At 37.0% G+C, this 24,949-nt stretch overlaps 1 long non-coding RNA gene and 1 pseudogene across 1 annotated transcript in view; one reads left to right on the top strand and one right to left on the bottom strand.

Annotated features, from left to right (window-relative positions):
• Positions 1–12,370, bottom strand: part of LOC116665770 — a 128,083-nt gene extending 115,713 nt beyond the window's left edge. Inside the window, exon 1 of the long non-coding RNA XR_004322435.1 lies at positions 12,232–12,370. This is a non-coding gene — a long non-coding RNA (uncharacterized LOC116665770). The remainder of the gene's footprint in view (positions 1–12,231) is intronic.
• A 10,820-nt stretch (positions 12,371–23,190) lies between these two features.
• Positions 23,191–23,878, top strand: LOC116666088 (annotated as a pseudogene).
• Positions 23,879–24,949: the final 1,071 nt, after the last annotated feature.

Below are 24,949 nucleotides of genomic sequence, written 5' to 3'. Positions count from 1 at the left end.
ATGGTAAGACTCAAGAAGTCTTTACAGAGAACTTTTCAGGGAAGATGAGAACTTCTTTAATGGGTGCAACAGTAATCATAGCTTTTCAAACACAAAACTAAGAGGGGGAAATTATAAAAAGATCACACTGACAGGTTAATAGCACCTTTATGGACATTCAGAAAGATCTAGAAAGTGAGTGCTCATAGCATACTTCAGCTTTGCCTAAATTTTGGCATGTTTTGAGAAAAATGAGGTTCAAAGATGTCTCAAGGAATTTTTCAGGATTAACTTACTCATCTAATAAGTGAGAGACAGGAATCAAACTTTGGTCTTTTAGCTCATTACTGAGACTGTGAAGTTGTAAATATTTCTTGAGTTACCTGCCATAATATGACACACATGTCGAGTATAAGTATTATCTCCTGCAGGTATCTTTATTAATAGATCATAGATACCTCCGTTATTATCCACAGATGACAGAAAGTTGTTAGAAGGAATAGCACAGGGTGCTATCTGGGGAGAAAAATTAGAAAACAAAAGCTTCAATGAACCTAGAGACCACACGATAAGAGAAAATGAAAGGTCACTGAAGGTAAATTTTCATTCCTTCAGATCTCCTCTGTACATGCAAGGATACCCAGGGCCACCCTGTGACTCCTCCTATGCATGGGCTAGAGTTCAACAACTGTGTTCTAACTGAACACAACAGTATGGGTACTGAGAGCCTTCTCTCTCCCTAATATGCGCATTCCCTCATTACCAATTCACCTATGTTTTTTCTAGGTTCTCTTTAATTTCAACCTCTAAAGTTTGAGAAGTATTCCATATTTGTCAAGTCTAATTGTTGCACGAGTGAATGAATTATCTAAATTAAAGGTTAGAGCTACAAATACTTAAAAAAAAAACTTATTAAATTTCTTTCCTACAAAATATATGCTAGATTCTATAATCATAAAGTCCTGCCTTTCTAAGACATAGAGTCTAACTGGATAAATTATAGAAACAAAAAAATAATAAAACATTAGGTTTGTCTATGCTGTGGAAAAGGTGAACAGACAGTTCTGTGAAAGTTCAGAGAAGTAACAACTAACCCTGCCAAGCGACAGTACCCTGCTGGAATCTCTGTTACAGTGAGTTTTGGGCGGAGCAGATCTGCAGCCTGGGAGCATCAATAAATGAGTTCAGTCCAGACACTTGAAAATGAATTGTGCTGCTGGGATAAATCTCTCAATGGACTTTACTGCTAATGCTCCTTAAATATGAAATTCTCTACATGACAAAACTTCTAATACCTCATTTCTTTTACAAATTTGTGCTTAGAATGTTCCACTAATCTGAGTGGTGACAACAGCAGTAATAGAGTGTGCAGGAGGGGGTCTGTTTCTTCAAAGACTTGGTGGTGCAGGAGAAAGGTAGATGAGTAGAAATAAGAAGATACAATAGAACACAACATGGATGGGACACTAAATGTTGTGGACAGAGTGATATCTGAGTTGCCATGTGAAGCTGCCATGATAAGAGCAAACCACAGCAAAAGTCTTCAGAAAAGTAAGTCTGTGTTAGTGGTTCTGCTGCACTAAACCAATGGACATATACAAGGAATGAAAATGACACCTAGATCATAGTAGATGGTGGTGGGGGGGGAAGTGACACAATGTGATGTGGAGAGTCAGGCAGAGACCATATAATACAAGTCCTTGTCAACCAAGATGAGGAGCTCAGATCTACTTTACATCAAAAAGGAAGCAATTGAAGGGATCTAAAGGCAAAGAATGACAAGATCTGGCTTGTATTTTAGAAAAGATCACTCTGGTTCCTGCATGGAAATGGGATTACAGGAGACAAGAATGAAAACAGGAAACCCAGACAGGAGATTGTTGCAGTAGCCCAAGCAAGAGAATGTCATGACTTTGACTACTGAGGTGGTCACTGGAAAGAAATGGAAAAAATAGATAGATCCAGAAATATTTTGGATATAGAACTGATAGTACTGGCAATTGCACTGGATATGCAAGACAAAGAAAAGATGGTACTTAAGGTGACCCCTAAAGTTTTTGATTTGAATAGCTATGTCATTGGGTGGGGCCATTTACAGAGATTAGGATGACTTGGAGATGATTTGGTTATCAAAACAGACATCATGACTCCTCTAATCCTCCACACCAGAAGGGATAATAGAATTTGGAGTCCTGTAGAAATCTCTACATGAGGTATGTAAAGGACCTTCTAGAAAATATTACTATACTTTGATTCTTCTAAGTATCAACACCTGAGTCAACACCTTAGTCTCAGACAGAAAAAGTCCAGCTTGTTTATTTTATTTTTTTAGCTTTCTAGAAATGAAAAAAAAGGGGAAAAAAAATAAAGGCTCCTGTATTGGTGAGTTCACTCTTGGCTTGAGTCTCATGGATACATTTATTAGAAATGTTTCTTAATGGAACTAAGGAGTTACATCTGAAATATTTACCTATGATTATCTTAAAGCAGGGAAAAGGGCTTTATATTATAAACATAATACGTTGTTCAGGAAGCATTCCTGAGGTGTGTCCTTTTCTTTGAAGTGTATGCTAATTCTCAAGGGCAGAAACATTTTGGTCTTTGTGGTTTAGCTATGATAAAAAATATCAGGAAAAAACACACTCAAACAAACCTTTTGTTTTGTTTTGTTTATTGCCACTTACTGATAAGTCCCTCTGGTTCTCTGGAAGTTGAGGAGCTTGGCACTTAATAAATACTGGGTGCATAGAAATGAAGTCATATCAGTCTGGAGAAAAACATCTCATACTATATAAGTGTAAGACATTGTTATATAATAAGCTATTTTAAAAGGATGCTGCACCTTGTTTGTTATGCATTGTTATTCTCTAAGCCTTATACTGGATGCCATGGGGGTTGGCCAAAGATAGTAGGATTCAATCCCTTTCCTTGAGAGCATCCAGTCATCTGCTGTAGCATAAAGTCAAAAAAAAAAAAAAAAATAGCATTGTGATTTGATATAAGTTTTAGTATTTTCAAATTGCTATAAGAACACTGAGTCAAATTAATTAATGCTTCATGAGTTTGGGGAAAGGTACAGAAATATTTATTGAGCTATGTCACATAGAAAAAGTTAGTTATTCACTTAGTTGATGTGGTGAGAGAGGGGATATACAGGCAAAAATAATATCACAAGTGAAAAACAGGAAGGCATGACAGACCCAAAGAGCCTCGAGAAGACGCAGTATGTATCTTCAAACTTGGCAAGGATAAACCAAGAACTGGCAGTTACAGACTCATTTATTTTTCCCATAAAACCATCAGTAGAATCTAATAGTGCATTAATAAGTAATGCCTCTTATTTTAATATAGTTCATCCTAAGAATATAAAGATAATTTAGTATTACATCTAATTGACTATCAAAGACAAAAATACCACTGAATATTTCAATAGATGCATTAGGAAAAAAAAGTCTGAGAGAGTTCATGATCTACTTAATGTTTAAAAAAGAAAAAAAAAAAAAAACCCAGAAAACTAATAAGCATAGATGGGAACTTCTTTAAGTTAACAAAAGGTAATCTACCCCAATTCTATAGCAAATAAAATAGTTAATAGAGTTGTAAGATACATCTCCTCAATATGGAGATAAGAAAAGAATGGCGGCGCTAACTGCTTTGGTTCAGTGTAATATTGGAGGGCCTGGTGACCACCGTTATACAAGGAAAAACAGAAACAAAGATGAAAGATTTATCCAAAAGTGTCATTGTTTGCATGTGACATTACCATATACACAGAGAAGTTAACAGAATAAACAGACTAACTACTACACTAAGCAGAGTTCAGCAGCATAGCTGCATCTGAGTGATACATCATTGATAAAAGGACTTAAAATGTTAAAGATGTCGATTAGTCTAAAAATCAATCTATAATTTTCATTCCACTGCAATCAAAATTATAGCAGAATTTTGTGACCTACTTAACATCCTTTTTTTTTCAAATTGGATTTTAGTATTTATTAAGCTCCATTCTTCAATATAAAATTCAGTAAGACTAGCAGAGACTTGAGGAGGGAACAGTATTCCTCACAATGACAGATAAGAAAGACTTACTACTCATATGTAAAAATAAAATAAGAAAACAAGAACAACAAAGGCGATAAAAAATAAGCCTATGGCATTCCAGTTACAGGTACAGAAGCATACTCAAGTGTATGAACTAATAAACCTAAGTATAGTCAGAAAAAAATGGAAATGTGAAAACAAGTTATTACTTTAGACTCATGAGACAGATCTAAAAAAATACTGTGGATACAGCCTAGTACTGATAAAAATACAGGTGGGGAGAGATAAATTGGGAGTTTGGGATTTGCAGACACTATTATATATAAAATAGATAAACAGCAATGTTCTACTGTGCAGCACATTAATACCTTGTAATAGCCTATAATGAAAAAGAATATGAAAAAGATTATTTATATAACTGAGTCTCTACGTTGTACACCAGAAACTAACACAACACTGTGAACCAACTGTACTTCAATAAAAAAAAAAATTAAAAACGAGAAGCTTCATATAGTACATCTACTTTATGACCCAGCAATGCCATATCAAGGTATAAATCCCAGAGAAATACTTGAAAAGATTCACAGTGAATATACCTAATATTATTCATCATATATATATTTTAAAACAAGATGCTGGAGGCACTGTATTCATTTACACAAAGAGAATGGATATTAAGGGCTACTATGGAGCATTTAGAAGTAATAAAATAAATGCACAGAGGCCAACATATATTCATTTTCAAAACATTTTCAAGTAAAAAAAAACATAAAATACAGCATAATCTTTATGGCACACTAAAAGTTATATGAATTAAAAATGCATCCACACAAATATATATCTTACAAAGGACATATGTCCAAGAATGCTTATCATTGCTCACCTGAGAAAAAAGAATGACCCAACTATTTGCACTTGCGTTTCAGTAAGGAAACTAATTCATAAATAAAAATAAAATGAGTAATATAAGATGCTTATGTGTTTGCTGTTTAGGGAAAACAATAAGTAACAGAGGCCTTAGACTTAGTGTTCGGTAGAGAAGAAACATTAGAAAGGTGATCAGGGGTGTTCTGATTACAAAAGTATATACGTGCTGAGTCTAGGCACAGATGGGAAACTCCAGCCTTTGGAGTTTGTTCTGTAGAACAACAGAAATTCCTATGATTTTGATAAGCATTCTGAGGAAAAGTTAAGTTTCAAATTTATTTCACATCGGGTAACTTGCCCAAACTGTCCATTCCCCTCTTAGAGACCACAATCAACATTGGCAAGCTAAAGACTCTTAGAAATCCCATTGCAATGAAAATGTTTAATTTGTTCATCCCAGAATTTCTCAAATATAATTAATTAATTATAATTTTTTTAATGAAACATCAAATTCATCTTTCTAGATACGTGTATTTTGTGAAATAGAATTTCAGAATTACTACTGGAATCAACAGATAAACTTGGAGGATTTTTAAGAAATAAAAGGATATTATCAAACCTAATTTAATTCCCTTCTTCTTGATGGTGATATATTAAAGATACCATCATCTGTTTACTGAGCATCTATACTGCACACAGATCTGAGATAAATGTGATTAGGAATAAAGCAGTAGAAGAAATCATACACCTTGTTCACACAGAGCTAATAGGAGAGAGAGATTTAACACATGGGGATAATTAGGGGATGTGACCTACTGCATATGACAGTGTCTACAGGAAGTGATAAAATGTGGGGAAGCTGTCAAGTCAACTGGCATTCCAAAAAGAAAAAGGTGAAGGAAGGTCAAAATGGCTAGAGAAAGCAATGTGCAAGACGTTGACCTTGTCGGTTAGGTTTCCCTTCCCCATTTAGGAAGGGGGTTTGTGAACAAGTATCTTTGATACAGGTTATTGCAATAGTCTACTGAACAGCCTCTCCATCTCTGACCTTCTCCCTCGTTGACTTTTAGAAATTTCTATTATCAAGTAAACTTCCTAAAACATCACATTTAGTCATTTTTCTACCACTAACCTAAAATGGCTCCCTAATCATTCTTTTATCTTTTTTCTTTCTTTCTTTCTTTTTTTTTTTTTTTTAACTGTTTTTTGGTTCAATATATACTTGTAGAACTTATTATGCACCAGGTTCCAGTAAAATATAGCCCCTGCCCAAAAGAAATTTGCAGCCTGGATTTTAGGCCATAATGGAGGACACTTCCAGGTCAACAAATCCACTAAGCACACTCATTTAAAGTCTTTTCCTTCTGCTTTGGTCAAGATAAGATTCTCCCTCTTGGTTGCCCTCGCTGACAACATCCTGAAATGCCCTTCCCACTGGTACTCAACCATATAGCAATCTACTCTTGAGATTCCAGTCTCAGCATTGAGCATGTGGTCACAAGATCAGATTCGAACAACCAGGAGTTAGGTAGATATGCTAATAATGATGAACGGGGTTCAGAACGAATTATTTTTATAAATGAAGGCAACAGTCCTAGAAGTTTCAAATGTTGGAGATGAAAAAGGCTGAAACTAGCTGAACATCTATCTGCATTATCTTTAGATAACAATGGTTATTTTGAAGGGGCTAATAGAACACTACTCTGATTCAAGGGAGGCATTTTTCTGTCAGCTTTATGTACCTGGACATGATTGAGAGCTGGGAGGAAAACAAAGATTTTTATGACACAGAGCTTATCTTAGATTACGTGCCCTTAAACATGCAATCGTCTCTCTTGAGTTCACTGTCTTCCTCTATAAAGTGAAGGGAACGCACATCGGTTGCTTCCAAGCTGTACTCCAGAACCCTGTCCGGTGCTGCTAATGTTTGGGGATGAAGAGACAGATCAGTAAGCAGCATCACAGACTTTCCACCATCACTAGCACCATCACTTGATTTTAACTCTCCAAAGACTACTGTTTTATATATTGAGGTGCCAAGCAAACTACACTGAAAGGAAACATCATTTATTTATTTATTTATGGCTGAAAAGTCTTTCTGTTGAGTCTGCTCAACATTTTTCAAAAATCCCTTTCAATATTTTATACGCTTGTATGTTTCACTCAAAAACCTGCACGCTTATATATGGCCAAGAGAACTCCCCATGACAAAAAAGAAAGGCAGAAAAATCATTTTGAAGTTTTCTAAATAGGGTAAAGACAGTACCACAGTACTTATTCCCTAGTAAAAGGAACACAGAGCTTTTGTTCTGTAACGTTTTGTCTATATCAGAGAGGTCGTTTATAGGAATGTAGGTATTTTGTATTAATTTGTCATGGCCACCATACAACTGATTTGAAAACCCACAAGAGTTAATTATCAATCCTAGCAATGTTTGCAGTGGGAAGAGGTGTTTCCATGTCATGGTACTTCCTACTTTCTGGAATCTTTCTGAAAAACCCATGTTGAATCGTTGGAATAATAGTCTTTCATAGTCTATCATTCATATAAGTTAGATTCATATTATTTTTATATTTGTGCATGACAATATTGTGGGATTGCAGAATGTAGAAACCAATTTTTCTAGCTTTATTTATAACTCATAATGGTTTTGAAATCACACTGCAAAATGTTCACTGCCTTCTCTTTTACCCAATTCTGATAGTGTAGAAAGATGGCACATATCCAGCACCAAGATTCTCAGTGGGGAATTACAAACTTTTATAAACGTACTTGTAGGACAGTGAAGAAAATGTCTTCAAGATTGTTTCCTAAAATGAGTTGAATACTCCTTATCTAGACAGAGGTATATAAACAAGATCGTTAAACTAATTTTCTACTCTACACTCACCAACATACCCTTAAAATCAAACCATATGAAATCTTTCTGATCAATTAGGGAGAACGTGATGACTGATACAAAGTTAAAAAATTTGCAATTTTCTCTTCTAACCACGCAGCTCACTTGTAAATGCCAATTTTTACTCTATGGCCACATCTCCAAGATGGAGAGCCTTCTCCTGGCCCACACTGAAGAACCTGATAAAAGGCAACTAACTTTCTGTGATCCCACTTTAAAATTATCCCATGTCCACTTTTTCTGATTATTTTCTTTGTGACCTGTTTGTTGACTCACTCACTCATGGACCAATTTTTTCTGATGTCACGCTCTGACCCCTGCATTCTATTCTGCTCCCTACTCCAAGACTGGGTAGTCCAACAAGGGTGTGGAGCAGCCCAAAGCTAATCACAGGAAGTGAACACACCAACATTCTCAGTCCTGACTGGAATATCAGGCTAAATAGTTAACAGAATTTGGAGAGAGAGTTGAAGTTTTATTTGTAGTATAGGTGACAGGAACTATGGCAAAGAAAAGTAGTTGCCCCCTTTGACTTTGTGGAATCTCATTCGCCTGTTAGGGGTGAGTACATGAAGGATAAGGACATGAAGAGAAGTAGACAGGAACAAAGCAAGTGGAGAACTGCTGAGCCATTTATTGATTAGGCATTATGGAATATTGTTTTCACAGGTTTGTAGGAGACATCAATAAAATAAGTGCTGTTTTTATCACCATTCTACAGAGTAAGAAACTGAGACTCCTAGATGTGGAGCAACTAGACCAAAATCATATTCTCACCTGATTACAAAGCCTGACATTCATTGCCCATGGGCGGTGAGTTGCCATCAGATGACAGTTCGAGAAGGGGCTCAAAAAAAAAAAAAAAAAAAAAATCTCACTTATTTGCATCACTAGGGTTTCTGCAAGATTTTCAAACCATCTCCACTGTGGCAGTTTTACAAGGTTCTACTTTCAAATAGAATTAAAACATCCCCTGATTTTCATGAAATCCTCAGCCTGCTATTTTTCTCTCACTGCCAGCAAAATCAGGCTTTTATCCATTACTTACGAACAGTCTGGGAAACTGTCAGTTTTTGCTGGGGCTTTCATTACATCCACCAGATAGCTATGTTTAGGACCAATATGTTCCAGCTTACCCTGTTTCCTGTGCATGCATCTGAAGAAATTCCTCTTTGTAACTATAAACTCAATCTGATTCAATCCAAATTCAATTCAATTAAATCCAGTGATTCAAGAATGTTTCAATGTTTCTTACAGTTATGACATAGGTAATAACTGATTATGACATCATAATTGCCAGAGACTGTGAGCCTAATGCTTGCCCCCAACTATTGGGAGAAGATGTTTCCTGAATACACTTCTGAAAAGGCATGTACCTGTGCTAATAATACAAGATGAGACTATTCAGTTCCTATTCCTGGAAGGGAATTTAGCAGATATACATGTGAAATAATTTTCTCTTTACCTATTTGGTACTGAAAACCTTTGTATACCTATCCACCGTGCAAGAAAAAAGAACAAAAAACTATTTTTTATGTAGTTTCTTATTCAGCCAATGTTTATTGGGAGCCCTCATCTGCTAGAGACTAATCTAGCAGACTGTGTGTGTAAGCCACAGCTTAAACATACACACCATATATATGTGCATATATATATGCCACGTGTTTATATATTGTGGAAAATGTTATCTAACTGGCAGTGTAAGGCGGCCCAAGTGTGTCCTCCACAAAGTACCCAGGCAAAGGGGCACAAGTAGAGGCAGAAATCTAGCTTGACTACATAGCCAAGCCAAGTGTCATGGTGTGGGGCTGTGCCAGCTTGGAGGGAAGCGCAATACTCGTTCACACAGAGAGGATGCCTTCTTGCAATCCATCACCCAGAAGAGGAGTACTTCTCTAAATCACACAGAGCCACTATAAGAAACGGAGAGTTCTGAAGTACTATGAAGAAATATTTGGAGAATCCATAGACGAAAATAATAACCAAATCCAATGGCATTGGGTTATCTGGGAAGTCATTAAATAGTTTTAGAAAATGATATATAAGAAAAAGGTAACCAGGTCAACAGAGAAATACAGAGAGGATAGGTAGGTTACTGGATAGAAGATTCCCCAAGTTGAGAAGAGCTTAATAACTTGCAGAAATGCATGTGGCTAGCCTGTAATGGCAGAAAAGGAATTTAACATGAGATGAAGTGAGAGAGATAAGCAGTGGACAGATCATATAAGATCTTGTAGGACACTGTGGTGAATATTTATTTTCACTGTTAGACTGTTGGGAAATCACATCTTAATGACAGAACACAAGTACTGAATGCAAGGTGGGTGGAAAGACAAGACTGGGGCACAAAAAAACTTTTCTCCGGGTGATGCAATTCTAGGCATAATTAGCATATAAAAGCTCCTTAGTAGTGAGATCACAGAGTGATTAACAGAAGAAAAGAGAGTCCAGACAGTGCTGAAAAACAGGAGAAGAGAAGAGAATAACAACTGGGAATAAATGCAGAGCCATAGAAGAAAACTCAAGAGAATGTGTTCTGGAGGACAAGGGAAGAGAGTTTCAAGAGTAATCTACTTAACTTAAAGAGCTGAGTGACCTAGTGAGATGCAGACTAAAATTATCTACTGAATTTGGCCTTGGTGACACCTGCAAGCCCACAGTCAGGGCAGCAGAGTGGACTGAACCAAATATACTAGATGAGAGAAGAAATGGGAGTTTAGGAAGTAGAGACAATAGATACCAAAGGAAAACTCCTCTGTTCTCTCTCTCCTCACTGAATACTGTTTCCTCATACTAAGCAATTCTTCAACTTGACGGAGTATAAAGCAAACTAACAAACTGACCTCCCTGATGAGAAAATGTTTGCTACTTCATTCTTCACTGAGAATAACTTTAACTCAGAGGTTGTGTTCCAGGAAGAAGATAATAGGCTGATAATCTCAGAAGAATGGACAGACCCTCTGGAGTTCCTTCTGAAAATTCATGGAGGTTAAGAGGAATGCAGCCCCCCGTAAAACGCCCTGATTGTTATCACCTTTTCTGTTCCATTCAGTTTTGCTATAGGAGCTCAAGACCCCAACCCCAAGATGGGCTCACAGTCTTTAAGGTATTAGCCTGCAGTGACTCCCTTTGCTAGGCAAAGTATAAAGCTGCTCTTTTCTTTGCTTCCAAAACTCTGCCTCCGAGTTTGAATTCACTTTTCGGGGTGCAGAGGCTGATTTTTCAGTAACGAAGTCTCAGGCAGACACCAAATGGGTATCTTACAATCCAGTTCACTTCTGACACGAAATACCTGGAGATAGCATCAGATCCCACAGCTTATACACTCAATTCAGCAAGACTATCCCCACTTCAGACGTCAGTCACAAGTCCAGATTGTCACCTGTGCTTCTTACCTACTTGCCATAATTTGGAGGTTCCTACAAACCGCTCCTTGAGTTTGATCATTTGCTAGAACAGCACACAGAACTCAGAAAAACAATTTACTTACTATTGCCAACTCACTACAAAGAATACAAATGAACAGCCAGACTGAAGAGATGCCTACGGCAAGGTATGAGAGAAAGGGTGCAGAACTATCACATGCCCTCCAGGCGTACCACTCCCCCAGCATCTCCAAGTGTTTAGGAACTTGAAAGCTCTCCAAACCCACCTCCTTCTCCCATACTTTTGGGGTTTTTATGGAAGTCTTATTACTTAGACATGATTGGTTAAATCATTGGCCACTGGTGATTGATTTGACCTCCACCCTCTCATATCCATGGAGATAGGGGGTAGGAGGGAAAATTCTAATCCTCTAATCGCCTTGGCAACCAGCTCCCATCCTTTGGGGCTTTCTAAAACTCACTTCATTAACATAAACTCAGTTGTCATTGAACGGGGCTTATTATGAATAACAAAAAGCACTTTTATCACTTAGGAAATTCCAAGAGTTTTAGGAGCTCAGGACCAGGAACAGTGAAGAAGACCAAATATGTATCACATTATAAATCACAGTATCACAGTAGATATAAACAACTCTCTACTTACCTTCAGGGGCAAACTTCTTCAGAGAATTTATTTTAGGAGTACATGGAAATAGAGGAGGATATTTTAAATTTATATGTATTTTTTATTTAAAAATGGAAGACACTGGATCCTATTTAATGTCTTAGTGATAAACCAGTGAATAAAAAGAGGATGATAACTGAGGATTGAGAGGGTATAATCAGCTATGGGATGAAATGCCTTGACAAGTGTAAAAAATTAATAAACCAAACCATCAATTAAATAGAGTTGGGAGACCAGAGGGGGAGCTCTCACACCCTGTGACAACAGGAGAGCCCAACAGGAAGAAGAAAGACTCCTTTTCTGGCAAGTACTCAGCCAGTGAAAAGCCGCTAACTTTTTGTTTACTAGAGCCCTCCCAACTTCCTTTTCCCCTCTATAAAAGAGTTCTCCTTACCTTGCTGTGTAGGAGCATAAAAGTGGCTCACCCAGGTTGCAGATCCTGAAGTGCAACTTTTGGCTGATCCTGAATAAGCCTGGAGAAAGATCTGGAGGTCTATTTCAGGTCAACACAAGGTGGAGGCTGTAATGCAGAGATGTGGAGGAACTGGTTTTTGACAAGAAGGGCATTATTTTCTCTCTTGTAATAAGAAGGAACAATGAACGGTCTATGCATTCACACATTCTAAAAATAAAAATATTTCTTGAAATCTTATTATGTTTATAACTACTGTGCTAGATGTTGGATACACACAGGTCAGCAAGACCAATGTGTTCACTGCAACAAGGAATTTTCATTTAGTTGCCATGTCAGACAGATGAAGAAAAGAATTTTCCACCCCAAAATATGCCTCTTTGTCATAAGGATTATTTTAGGCTCATTATTTTTTAAAAACACAGCAGACATAGGAAAGGCTCTAAAAACTGAATAGAAGTTCCCTTTTGTAAGAGACATTTACTTTTATAAGGGAAATCTACATCTGTGAGTGTATTTTCCCCTCAGTACCAGGAAGAAGAGCTGACTACATTTCTAGAAACCCTTATTGCAAAAAGCAAGGACTTAAATCTCATAACAACTTATTTACTGTGCTGTTTCTGGTAACCTCCCATAACTGTTCCCCTTCTCTACCCCCAACAACTTTCTTAGGTCTTTGGCTAGAGATGGTATTTAAGGTGATAGATTGGGCTATTTGCAGAGTTAGTTTTCCTGGGTCTATGTATACAGAAGGTATACATGTTTTTTGTTTGTTTGTTTTTTAATTGAAATATAGTCAGTTTACCGTGTGTCAATTTCTGGTGTACAATATAATGTTTCAGTCATATATATATACATACATATATTCATTTTCATATTCTTTTTCATTGTAGGTTATTACAAGATATTAAATATAGTTCTCTATGCTATACAGAAGAAACTCATTATCTGTTTTATATATAGTAGTTAATATTTACAAATCTCGAACTCTCATATTATCCCTTCCCACCAATTTTCTCTGAGGAGAAAGAACGTGAGGGGGATTGGGTCAAGATGGCAAAGTTGAAGGACATAAAGCTCATCCTCTCCCATGAATCCATCAAAAATTACAACTAATTCTTTTAGGAAATTATGAGATTTCAAGTTCTAGTAACCATGAATTATGGAAAGTAGAAAAAGTATATACATATGGTGGGAAAGTAGGCTCTAAAGGAAAGAAAGTGTATTATAAGAGGGGATAGTTTGGCACAGATCTTTAGCTGGAGATAGAAAGAACTGAATTAAACCCAATATCTATCACTTATTGGCTCTTACTTAAATTCTCCCAACATAGGTTTCTTCTTCATGTTTAAGTTAGGGCTCATGATAACCACTGCCCTGAGCTGTACCAATTTATAAAGAGATAATTCTGTAAATTTTAAGTGTGCTGCCTGATATATCATAAATACTCAGTAAATGGTAGTTGCATATATATATTACCAGCCAGATTCTTTGCCCTCTTTAATCAACAGAAATTGGTAAGAGGCCAGAGAAAGATTTCAGGCAAGGCATTATTGGGACTCTGCTGCAGCACAAGGGAGCAAGAACAAGTAACAAGTGCCCTTGCTTGCTCCCTGAGTCTGGGTGAGCTGGCCCCTTAAATGAGGTGAGGGAAAGGGTGGACCCAGGGGTCAGGCCAGAGAGGTCGGCCTACCCACTTAGTGGTGTTGTGTGTAAATACAACACTCTCTTTTGCTCCCAACACCTTAAAGGTGACAGTTGGGGTTTTGGCCTTTTTGTATCTTGTTCATAATTTGCCCCAAGGGAACATATGCACAGTTATTTTTAGTCCCTTATAGTTTCTTTGTATCTGTTGCTTGAGGAAACGTTTGTCCAGGTGCAAGCCTTTCAGCAAAGGGTCCCAGGTACCGTCTCATGTTGAGAATAGGGAGGCAGGGTTTATGTAACAGGGCCTAGGAAATGTACATATATACATATTTTTTTTTCCTTAAAGGTCTAAGGGAAGGTAAACTCATGGTTTAGAACTATACTTTTTGATATCCTCAAGAGAATATGGATTAGAAACATAAGTGAGGCTGAGAGACACAGGAGCTGGCTATGGAAACAGTATTTCATGGCCCATAAAATCAGAAAGGCATCATAATTTTGAATGGAAGACTAACCACAGTTAGAAAATAAATTCCCTCCTGGCATGCATATTATCCATAATAAAGCAAAATGAAGTTACAAGCATTTCACTGAAATGCAGGGGAGGGAGATACTAAAATTCTTCTAGGTGTCCAGGGCTGGTTAAAGGGAGATTAATGTGCAATAGAAATTACTACTAATTTAGGACTTGCAAAATGCCTTCACAGGTTATATGAAGCCTTAACTCCCTAAATATTTCTCAGTCTCTCTCTCACCTCCCTCATACCTATGTTTTTGAATGTGACTACTCTTGCCTGGAAGGTTTGCAGGACAGTTCTTCCCACAATGGGAAGAGATGGGAGCTTTTTCTACATTTTGAAGCACTCAAAATATTAATTATCTCAGTTCCAGTTATTAAACCACCCAATCCTCATGACAAGCACTGTGGTAGTTAGGGCAGGGGCTGTTATTCCCATTTTTACATCTGGCAAATATTTGTCTTGGACTCATTGATTAAGATATATTCTCCTTCTCTCATCCAATTAAGCATAAAGGTCTCTCCATTCTACTAGACCATAAAAAAGGCAAAATACCTGAGCAATGAGGGTGGTCAGTAACAATTCTCTGAGTGAATTTGTCTTTCTCTTATCCACTGCCTCAATTAAGAACACAGCAGCATTACAAAGAAAAGAAAGTACCTTGACATTTTCCAAGTCTTGACAAAGCACAGAGACTTCAACAATGAGATTTGCATTCCCTCCTGTATTTCCTACTGCAGGGTCTATAAGTGTCCCGAGCAGATTGCTGTCAAGCAGGCCTGGGAACGTCAGGAATAAAAGCTCCCTGGTGAAACCAGAAAAGGCACCCTCTGTCCTCTGCCTGCAGATTTGAAATGACCTCTGCTTGAAGCCTTTGCCTTCATTAGTGGAAAAGTCTTTGTTTCACATTTGGAGACAGGGGCTCAAGGGAGGCAGAATAATGTTCTCTAAATTGGGTTTAAGATTAGACCTCAGTCCTAATATCCTGCCATATTTGGAGTCTTAAAGAATCCTAATTTCCTCCAAAGGTACCCTAATGTAATCTTTTTCAGGAGGGCCCTTGGAAATGTGTCCCATAGCATAGAGTCCTAGATCTCTTTCTCCACTCAATATCTTCACTTAAGGGGCATCCAGATTGTCTTCCCCTCTGTGAATCAGTAGCCATGATTTGTGAGAAGATTTTACTTGGGCCTCATATGGCACCATGTCTGTTAAATACACAACCCAATAAAAAATATGGATTAATTCCAGGGAGAACTATTCTAAACTCATCAGATAAGCCACTGTCTTGCTGAATCTCCTCCTGAGCTTCAGAAAACCAAAAGGTTTATATGGATAACAAGAGAGTGTCACTATCCAGCACTTAAATAGAGGAGAGGCTGATTCAAACATCAGTGGGCAATGGAGAATCAAGATTCACATGGAATTCAAATGAAATGATCTCATGATGAGGTAGTTGGGGAGCATTTTCCTTGGCCAGGCCCCCTTCCCTTCCTGTAGTAAAATATACATTGAAGGCTTTATAATTATTGAAACAAACTAATGTACATTTTAACATCTAAAAGTTGTCACTGTAGATTTTTCAACATAGTAATGGAGCAAAAAGGTTATGAGATTTCAATTATTGTTTCCTTTATCCATTCATCTATCCATTTATTCACTCCTTTAACCAATATGTGTTGTCAGTTTGTTTTGGTAGGCACTGTTGTAGACAACTGGATAACATCACTGAACAAAAGAGCCATAACATCAGCTCTCTTAGGTACTTACAGTATTGTGAAGGAGCTAGACAATAAACAATAAACATAAAAAATTCTGATGTGGAGACATGTGTAGTTGTGTGTTCACTAAATGTTAATCTATTTTATTGTTAGGTCATTTAAAAAAATTTTTTTTAATGAAACTTTCTGAGTCCACTTATCCACAAAACCTTACCTCCTTATGGCATTTTTAATGTCAAATTGGCATGTGTGTGTATGTGTGTATGTGTGTTTGTGTGTGGAGGGGCTAGGATGACAAAATTATAAGAATTTGTCTAAATTTAGCTATTAACTAATTTATGCATGAGGAAAGGATTCCAGCTGGTCTATCTGACTCTGAAGTCATCCTGACACTACTATGCTACACTACCTCTAAGAAATAATGCTGCAGAAATGAATGAATAAAAGCAGGATTTAAAATAATAATTTTCTTTTTCTTTCTGTGAATTCCATGTATCCTGATTCAATCACCATTCTCATTCTCTTTCTCTCTCTTTCTTTTTTCCATTTCTTTCCTTTTTCCTCCCTCTTTACCACTCTTTCTTCCTCCATTTCTTCAATCTTTCTTCTCTCCAACCCGCCCTTCATTTCTCATTTCTTTTTTGTTTAAATAATAAAACATATTTTTTAAAAAAGGAAGCTTCAAGGCCCCTAAGAATATGTAGCTTAAAAGAATCAGATAACAGATTGGGTTTATTGTTTATTTTGATTTTCCTGGATCTACAGCTACCCCTCCCTTTATTTTTTACAATAAAATAATTTGAATAATGTTCTGTTTTGTTTGTGTCTTTTGCCTTTCTCCCATTACTACCCTTCCCCTAAAAAAATCCTCAGGGGCTCCTCTCTTCTGCAAAGTAAAGTTCTTACCAAGTATTCTTGGACTTTAGCAATTGGACTCTAACTTATAATTATTTTCACATTAAAAAAAATAAACATTTTCTACTTTGCAATAAACTTATAGTTCCTTTGATCTTAGAGATCTCCTAACATAGTGTGAAAATCCATGTGCCATTTCCCTTCTCCATATTAGTATTATTTTTAATAATATGGCAACCTTTCCTTTTTATCTTCTCTTCAGAATTCCAGTCTAAGTATCTCTCCTGTCCTGTGTTGTCAGAGTGACTTGCTACCCATCCATAGTCTACAGCAAACTTACAGATTTTTATAATTGTCTAATACTTGACTGAGACAATAAAATCCAGTACTTAAGAGGTGGGAATGAGGGGGAAAATATGTGTGAGAAAGGTAACACACAAACATACACACACACAAGTGTGTTCTTAGACCCGAGACAGTATATCTGTTGGACAGCTCCTTCCCCACTCCATGTGTGGCTAGAAGCCATATATTGTTAATGCTTCAAAACATATTTGTTTTTGGCATGTTTTAGTGACCCTGTTGATCTTCCTTTAGTGGGAACCTATCATATAATAAATAATATCATCAGCACAAAGTAAGCCAATTATGAACAAAATTTTCATATGCAATATAACAGTCCTTGAAATTTTTTTGGATTTTAGCTATTTCTGTTCCCTAGATTATTTACTAAAAGTATGTATATGGGAGGTAATAGCTTTAGCATGTAAATTAGGGGCCAGAAACTCCCACTGAATTCCCTAAAGATATCTCCATAATATCATTGCACTAACATTACTGTGACCTATGATGGGAAGACTCCTACTTTCTCTGCCTCTTTCCTTTCTTTCTCACTCTACCCATGTCACTCTGCTCTTTTTCTTCCATACCACCTGGAAACAATGAAAAAGACAAGTGAACACTGCAGAAGGTCAAGTGACTTGCCATATTTTCAAATTCCTGTGGAAATTCTCTGTAAGTGATGTGGACCTGAGGTTTCCTCAATAAAACTAATTTTCAAAAACTCTTGTTTTACAGAAAATATAGGAAGACACTGTACTAGCCAAATTTACTACTTCAGTTCCATCCTTGAGACAACGAGCATCCGAGTAACCACCAGTTTTACATAAAGTATATCAAGTCAAATTTCTATTTCAGTCTTCTCCAAACTCACTTCTTTCCATTTGCCATGCCCCTTTTACTTGTACCTCTGTGCTTCTGCATCTATAGTTTCCTTCTACTTTGAATGCCCCAATTACATCTCCTCCTTGTAGACCTAGTAAATTCCAATTCTTGTTCACAGAACAATACTATTGTGAGGGCTTCCCTAAGTCCAAGGACATCACATCTTGAAGACAGAAGTAGAGATGGCTGCAACAGAAACACTATGGCAACACATTGCCTAACAAAGAGATAAATAGCATAACAAGATGGATATAATCAATTGTTTCTATGCCTGTCCACTATATCATTCACTTCTAGAGAAATTAGTCATCATCATTTCCTTGCAACCTAGCAGAGAACTTCACAAGTAGTAAAACAACAATGAATGTTGGTTCCATATGTGCAATACTGCTCTATATTTCTAATCTAACTTCAGGCCAGAAATTCATTGACAGTACAGTAACAAATCCTGGAGAGTAGGGCAAGGAATCGAGATTTCCACCTCTCATTATTTAAAATGTTCACTTTTCAACCACAACCAAAAATTAAGACATGCAATGAAACAAAAAAATTTGACCTACACACTAGAAAAAAAAAAATCAGCCAATATAAAATGTCCTTGAAAAGCCCAAATAATACTTACTAGACAAAGACTTATTTATTTTTAAAATTATAATCCATTTATAGTTATTATAAAGTATTGGCTCTATTCCCTGTGATGTTCAGTATATTCTTGTAGCTTATTTTAAACCTAATAGTTGGTACCTCTTACTCCCCCACCATGTATAGCCCCTCCCCACTTCCCTCTTCCCTCTGGTAATTACTAGTGTGTTCTCTATATCTGTAAGTCTGCTTCGTTCTTGTTATATTCAGTATTCTGTTGTATTTTTTTAGATTCTACAATAATATCATAGTGTTTGTCTTTGTGTGACTTATTTCACTTAGCATAATGCCCTCCAAGTCCATTCACGTTATTGCAAATGGCAGAATTTCATTCTTTTTTTATGACTGAGTAGTATTCCATTGTATGTATGTATATATGTACATATATGTGATGTATACTGCATCTTTATCTATTCTTCTGTTGATGGACACTTAAGTTTCTTTCATGTCTTGAAAATTGTAAATAATGCTGTTATGAATATTGGGATGCATATATCTTTATGGATTAGTGTTTTGCTTATTTTTCAGATATATACCTAGGAATGGAATTGCTCAGTCATATGGTAGTTCTACTTTTAGTTTTTTGAGAAACCTTTATACAGTTTTCCACAGTTTCTGCACCAATTTACATCCCCAACAACAATGTATGAGGGTTCTCTTTTCTATAAAAGACATATTTTAGATTCAACTATATAAATGTGAAGATAGACAAATAGAAAAAGACATAACAAGCAAGCAGAAATCAAAAGAGAGATGGAATGGCTACAGTAATATCAGACAAAACAGACTTTGACACAAAAATGTTATCAGAGATGAAAAAGTATATTTTATTCTGAAAAAGGGTCAATCCAGTCTTAGGATTATACATGAATGCAACGAAGAACAAAATTACAATTATAAATGAATGTACCTAAGAACAGAGTGTCAAAATATATGAAACAAATGGATAGAGCTGAAGATAGAAATAGACAATTCAAAAGTTGTAGTTGGACGCTTTAATACTACTTTCAATAACATATAGAACAACCAGAGAGAAGTCAACAGAGATATAAAAGTCTTGAACAGCACTATAAAACAACTAGGTATAACAGGTATTCAAAGACTATTCCACCAATGAAAGTAGAATATACATTCTTTACAAGTGCACAAAGAACATTATATAAGATAGAACATATACTAGGTCATAAAATAAGCATCAGTAAATTTTAAATGGTTGAATTCTCTGACTGAAAGGAAACAGAACTGCCATTATAAGAAGTAAATTTGGGAAATTCACAAACTTGTAGAAATTAAAAACCATACTCTTAAATAATCAATGGGTCAAAGAAAAAATACTAAAATAAGTTAGAAAACATTTTGAGGTGAATGAATATGGCACATAACATACCAAAATTTATGGGATGCAGCTCAAGTGGTAATTAGAAATATATCTGTAAACACCGATATTAAAAAAATAAGGGTCTAAAATAAATAGCATAACCTACCCCCAAAGAAACTAGATAAAGAAAAGTAAAATAAACATAAACAAGCATAATAAAGGAAACAATAAAAATCAGTCCTGAAATCAATGAACTAGAGAATAGAAAAAAATAGAGAAAATCTACAAAACTAAGAGTTGTTTTTTTAAAAATGTTTAAAAAAACTGGAAAACTTTAGCTTGGCTGACTAAGAGCAAAAGAGAGGAGACTCAAATGACTAAAATCTGGAAAGAAAAGGGGAACAATATTATCAACCTTACACAAAAATAAAGGATTATAAGTGAATGATATTAAACAATTATGTGACAATAAAAAAAAATCTAGATGAAAATGGACACAAACTACCAAAACTGACTCAAAAACAAATTAGAGAATCTGAACAGACTTAAAATAAGTGAAGAGACAATTAGTAACTGAAGAAAAAAACCTCCCCACAAAGAAAAACCCAGGAACAGATGGTTTCACTGGTGAATTCAACCAAACTTAAAAAGAAATTAACATCAATTCCCCACAAACTCCTTCAAAAAACAGAAAAGGAGGAAATACTTCCCAACTCATTCTATCATGCCAGTGATCCTCTGGTTTAAAACCAGACAAAAATATCACTAGGAAACTACAGACAATAACCCATATGAATAAACATTTGATTGTACTCAAATGTTTATACAAGCATGATTTGTAAGAGCCAAAAAGTGAAAACAACCCAAATATTCATCAACCAATGAATGGATCAATAAATGTGGTATATCCATACGACAGAATATTATTCAGCCGTCTACAGCCATATCACCCTGAACACGCCCCATCTCGTCTGATCTCAGAAGCTAAGCAGGGTCGGGCCTGGTTAGTACTTGGATAGGAGAATATTATTCAGCCAAGAAAAAGAAGAATGTTTTGATACACACTACAACATGGATGAACTTGAAAAACATTGTTAAGTGAAAGAATTCAGACAAATAAGACTACATACTACATCATTTCATGTATACAAAATGTCCAGGAAAAGCAAATCTATAGACACAGGAAGATTAGTTTTTTCAAGGAGCTAGGTGGAGAGGGAAATGCACAATGACTGCTAATGTGTCTGAATTCTCTTTATGGAGTCATGGAAATATTCCAAAATCAGACAGTTGTCATGTACAAATTTGTGAGTTTAATAAAAGCTACTGAATTATACATTTTAGAAGTGTGAGTTTTATGGCAGGCAAATTATTTCTCAATAAATGTCACTTTAAAAAGTAATGCAGCTTGCAATCTACAATTATTTCTGTTATTATTTGATTACTCTATGTCTTCTCCAATATGCTGAATCTCAAAAGGGCAGGAACTGGATTTTTGCCTCCACTCCACATCACCGTCTTGAATCCACAGTATCTAACATGACTTCTAGCACTTGGTAGACATTGAAGAAACGTGTTTTAAAATGGGTACTGAATGAATATAATCTATGTCAAATTCAAATGCATGCTAGACCAAGTATACATTCTCATTTCTGAAACCTGAAATGAACAGAATTCCCTTGAATTAGCAGTTACGGTTCCAAATGATGTGCATGGTCTATGTCACAGAGCAAAATGATGAAGCAGATATCTTTTCTAAATGCATTAGTCCTCTGTGTGCTTATTCCATGTTGCTTTCTAAGTTGCTTAGATAACCCTTTCAACAATACTTAGGCAACAAAAATCAACTCTCAGTTACAGTTATTCACAAGTTACTTAAAAAGAAAACTTAGAAAAATGAGTGCCTTTGGTTTGCCCTGCAAGAGGTTTTACTCTTAAATAGTGGCAATTATCTTCTGTGCTATTGCGGTCTATATATTATTTGACCAACAAGTATAAAAATAAAACCCTGGTTGGCAAAGACATGCTTTGCTTTCACAGCTTTCCTGGTACTGATAATTGAAGCTGACCTCATAATTGCTCTCCAGTGACAGTGATGTCTTAAGCTGGATATCCTGGCAGTTTAGGGCAGAATTTGACTGTAACTTCAGAGTCTCCGTGTCTTAAAATTCTAGCCTATTTTCAGAACAACTTTTTGTTTCTTCTTTTGCCAAGGTTAAAATGTACACATTTCAAAATATCATCCAGAACTACAAAAATCAACAGAATTTTATTTGATAACTGAAAATCTGAAGTAGAGTAATAATCAATATTTTAAACTACCTACTGCACATAAAGTGCTTTACATACTTTAAAAACTACACTCCTGAATTACAGATGAACAAACTAATATGGTACCTCAAATTGTTGAGATAATTAATTAATGGGGGAGAACTTAATCCCACAGTGGTAGGAATTGGATTTAATTACAGTTGAGTTTGTTTATTTCCTTTACATCATTGGTTCTCAGCTAGGGATGATTTTACCCTGGAGACATTTTTGGCTGACCTTAGTGGGTTGGGGAGTACTACTGGCATTTAGTTATGTAGAGGCTAGGAATGCTGCTATGCATCCTCCAATGAATAGGCTAGCCCCCAAGACAAGTCATATGGCCCAGATATCAATAATGCTAAGGCTGAGAAACTGCATTACGCCACTGGTTCCTAACTTTAAACATGTATGAGACTCACCCAGGGAACTTCAGAAATGCTTATGTGCTTTCTGGGGGAGATTCTGATTTAACTGCTCTGATGTGTGATCATATTAGAATTTTTAAAACCCTGCCACTGAATCTCATGTGCAGTGAAATTTAAGAACCAGAAGAGGACCAGCTTGTGTCCTGCACAAGCTGAGGCTAAAATAAAATTCCACAAAGACTTTCTTGGACTGTGGGGACAGGTTGGAGAAGGGTAGTGGTAAATGACCTTCTGTTTCACCATTTGACTCTATTTTGCCAAAAACAATTTCAAAGACTAATATGTTCACCAGACACCTTTCTGGGGGTGATGGCTCCATTCGTCCCACTCTAGAGCGCACAACACTAAGGATGTCTGTATGTCCTGCAAGCTGGCTGGCACTAGGAACATTCCAGGGTCCCCTCCGCTGCGTGTCCTGCCGCTTCCACAGTGCCTTCCAGCCCTCCGTGCCTGAACCAGCAGCCGTGACTACTGCACCTCCTGGCGCAGTGCATCAGGACTGCCAGCCAGCCTGGGCAAGGCTGCCAGCAACAGCCAGATCAACCTGGAGCTCTGCGCCTCCTATGTGTACCTGTCCCTTTGCCCGATATTTCCTGTACCTGTTGTGTGAGGAGAAGGAGCCCTCAGAGGAGTTGATGGGGCTGAAAAACCAGCCCAGAGGCCACATCTACGTCTGTGACATCTACAAGCCAGACCACAAAGACTGGGAAACCAGCCTGAAGGCAGTGGAGTGTGCTTTCCATCTGGAAGAGCATGAGCCAGAGCCTCCTGAATCAGCACCAACTGGCCACCAGGAACAACGCCCATCTATGTGGCTTGCTGGAGAGTCACTATTGGCTTGAGCAGGCCAAGCCCATCAGAGAGTTGGGTGGCCACCTCACCAACCTGCCTAAGATGGGGGCCCCAGAAACTGGAATGGCTGAGTCCATCTTTGACAAGCTCGTTCTGGGCAATGGCAATAAGAACTGAGCTTGGACTGCTTTCCTTACAGCCATGGGGTGACCTCCTCTGGTCACTGTGTGAGGCATGCACATCTATATCTATACCTATACCTGTGCCTATATCTATATAGCTATCTGAGACAGGGACTCCTTATAAAGAATTGGTTTATGTGCCTATGGAGGCTGAGAAGTCCCCAGTCTGTTGTCTGTAAGCTGGAGGTCCAGGAAAGCAGATGGTACAGCTCCAGGTCAAGTGCAAAGGTCTGAGGACAAGGAGGAACATTTGGATGTGTCGTGTCTAAGTCTAAAGGCTGGACAACCAGAGGTGTAAATCCTGGTCAGAGGACAGGAGAAAAACCAGTCTCCCAGGTCAAATAGTCAAGAAGAGAGCTAATTCACTCTTCCTCTGCCCTTTCACCCTCTTCAGGCCCTCAGTGGATTGGATGATGTCCAGGCAAACTGGGGAGAGCGATCTGCTTGATTCAGTCTATGATTCAAATGCTAATCTTTTCTACACACACCCTCCCAGACTCACCTAGAAATAATGTTTAACCAGCTATCTGGGCATCTCTTGGCCTATTCAACTATCACAGTTTCCAAACATAAAATCACACCCATGTTCTTTCTTAATTGTTCTCTACAGACATGCTAAAGGTACCCTTCTTCTGCATCCTGCTTGGTGCCATAGAGCAGGATCACTGCCGAGTGCACACACTTTGTTTCCCAGTCCTTGTTTCTCTCGCTTCTAAGCTGCAGTTCTGCAGTGGCTGCTTCCCAAGATGCTTTATCATCACTTATCTTGTAAACTGATCCTCCATTAAACTCTCTTTAAGCACCTCTTTTTAATGGGCCACATTTTCCCTGCTGAGAAGCTAACCAAAATAAGATCTAATAAAATAAAGTGCTTGTTTAAAAAAAAAAAAAACCCTCTTAGAGTGGCTTTTTAAAAAATTAAATGTAAACATCAAACTCATATTTTACTGTATACACTCCCAACAGCCCCATCAAGGAAGTTAAGATCTTAACCAAGCCCTTGGCACCTAGAAAATACTCATGGACTGTTAACAAAAGTGAGATATACTTTCAGTTTAACTAAACT

The sequence above is a fragment of the Camelus ferus genome, chromosome 9 (genome assembly GCF_009834535.1).
Source record: "Camelus ferus isolate YT-003-E chromosome 9, BCGSAC_Cfer_1.0, whole genome shotgun sequence".
Classification (NCBI taxonomy): domain Eukaryota; kingdom Metazoa; phylum Chordata; class Mammalia; order Artiodactyla; family Camelidae; genus Camelus; species Camelus ferus.
The sequence above is the reverse complement of the archived record's forward strand: the minus strand, read 5'-3'. Positions and strand labels throughout refer to the sequence as shown.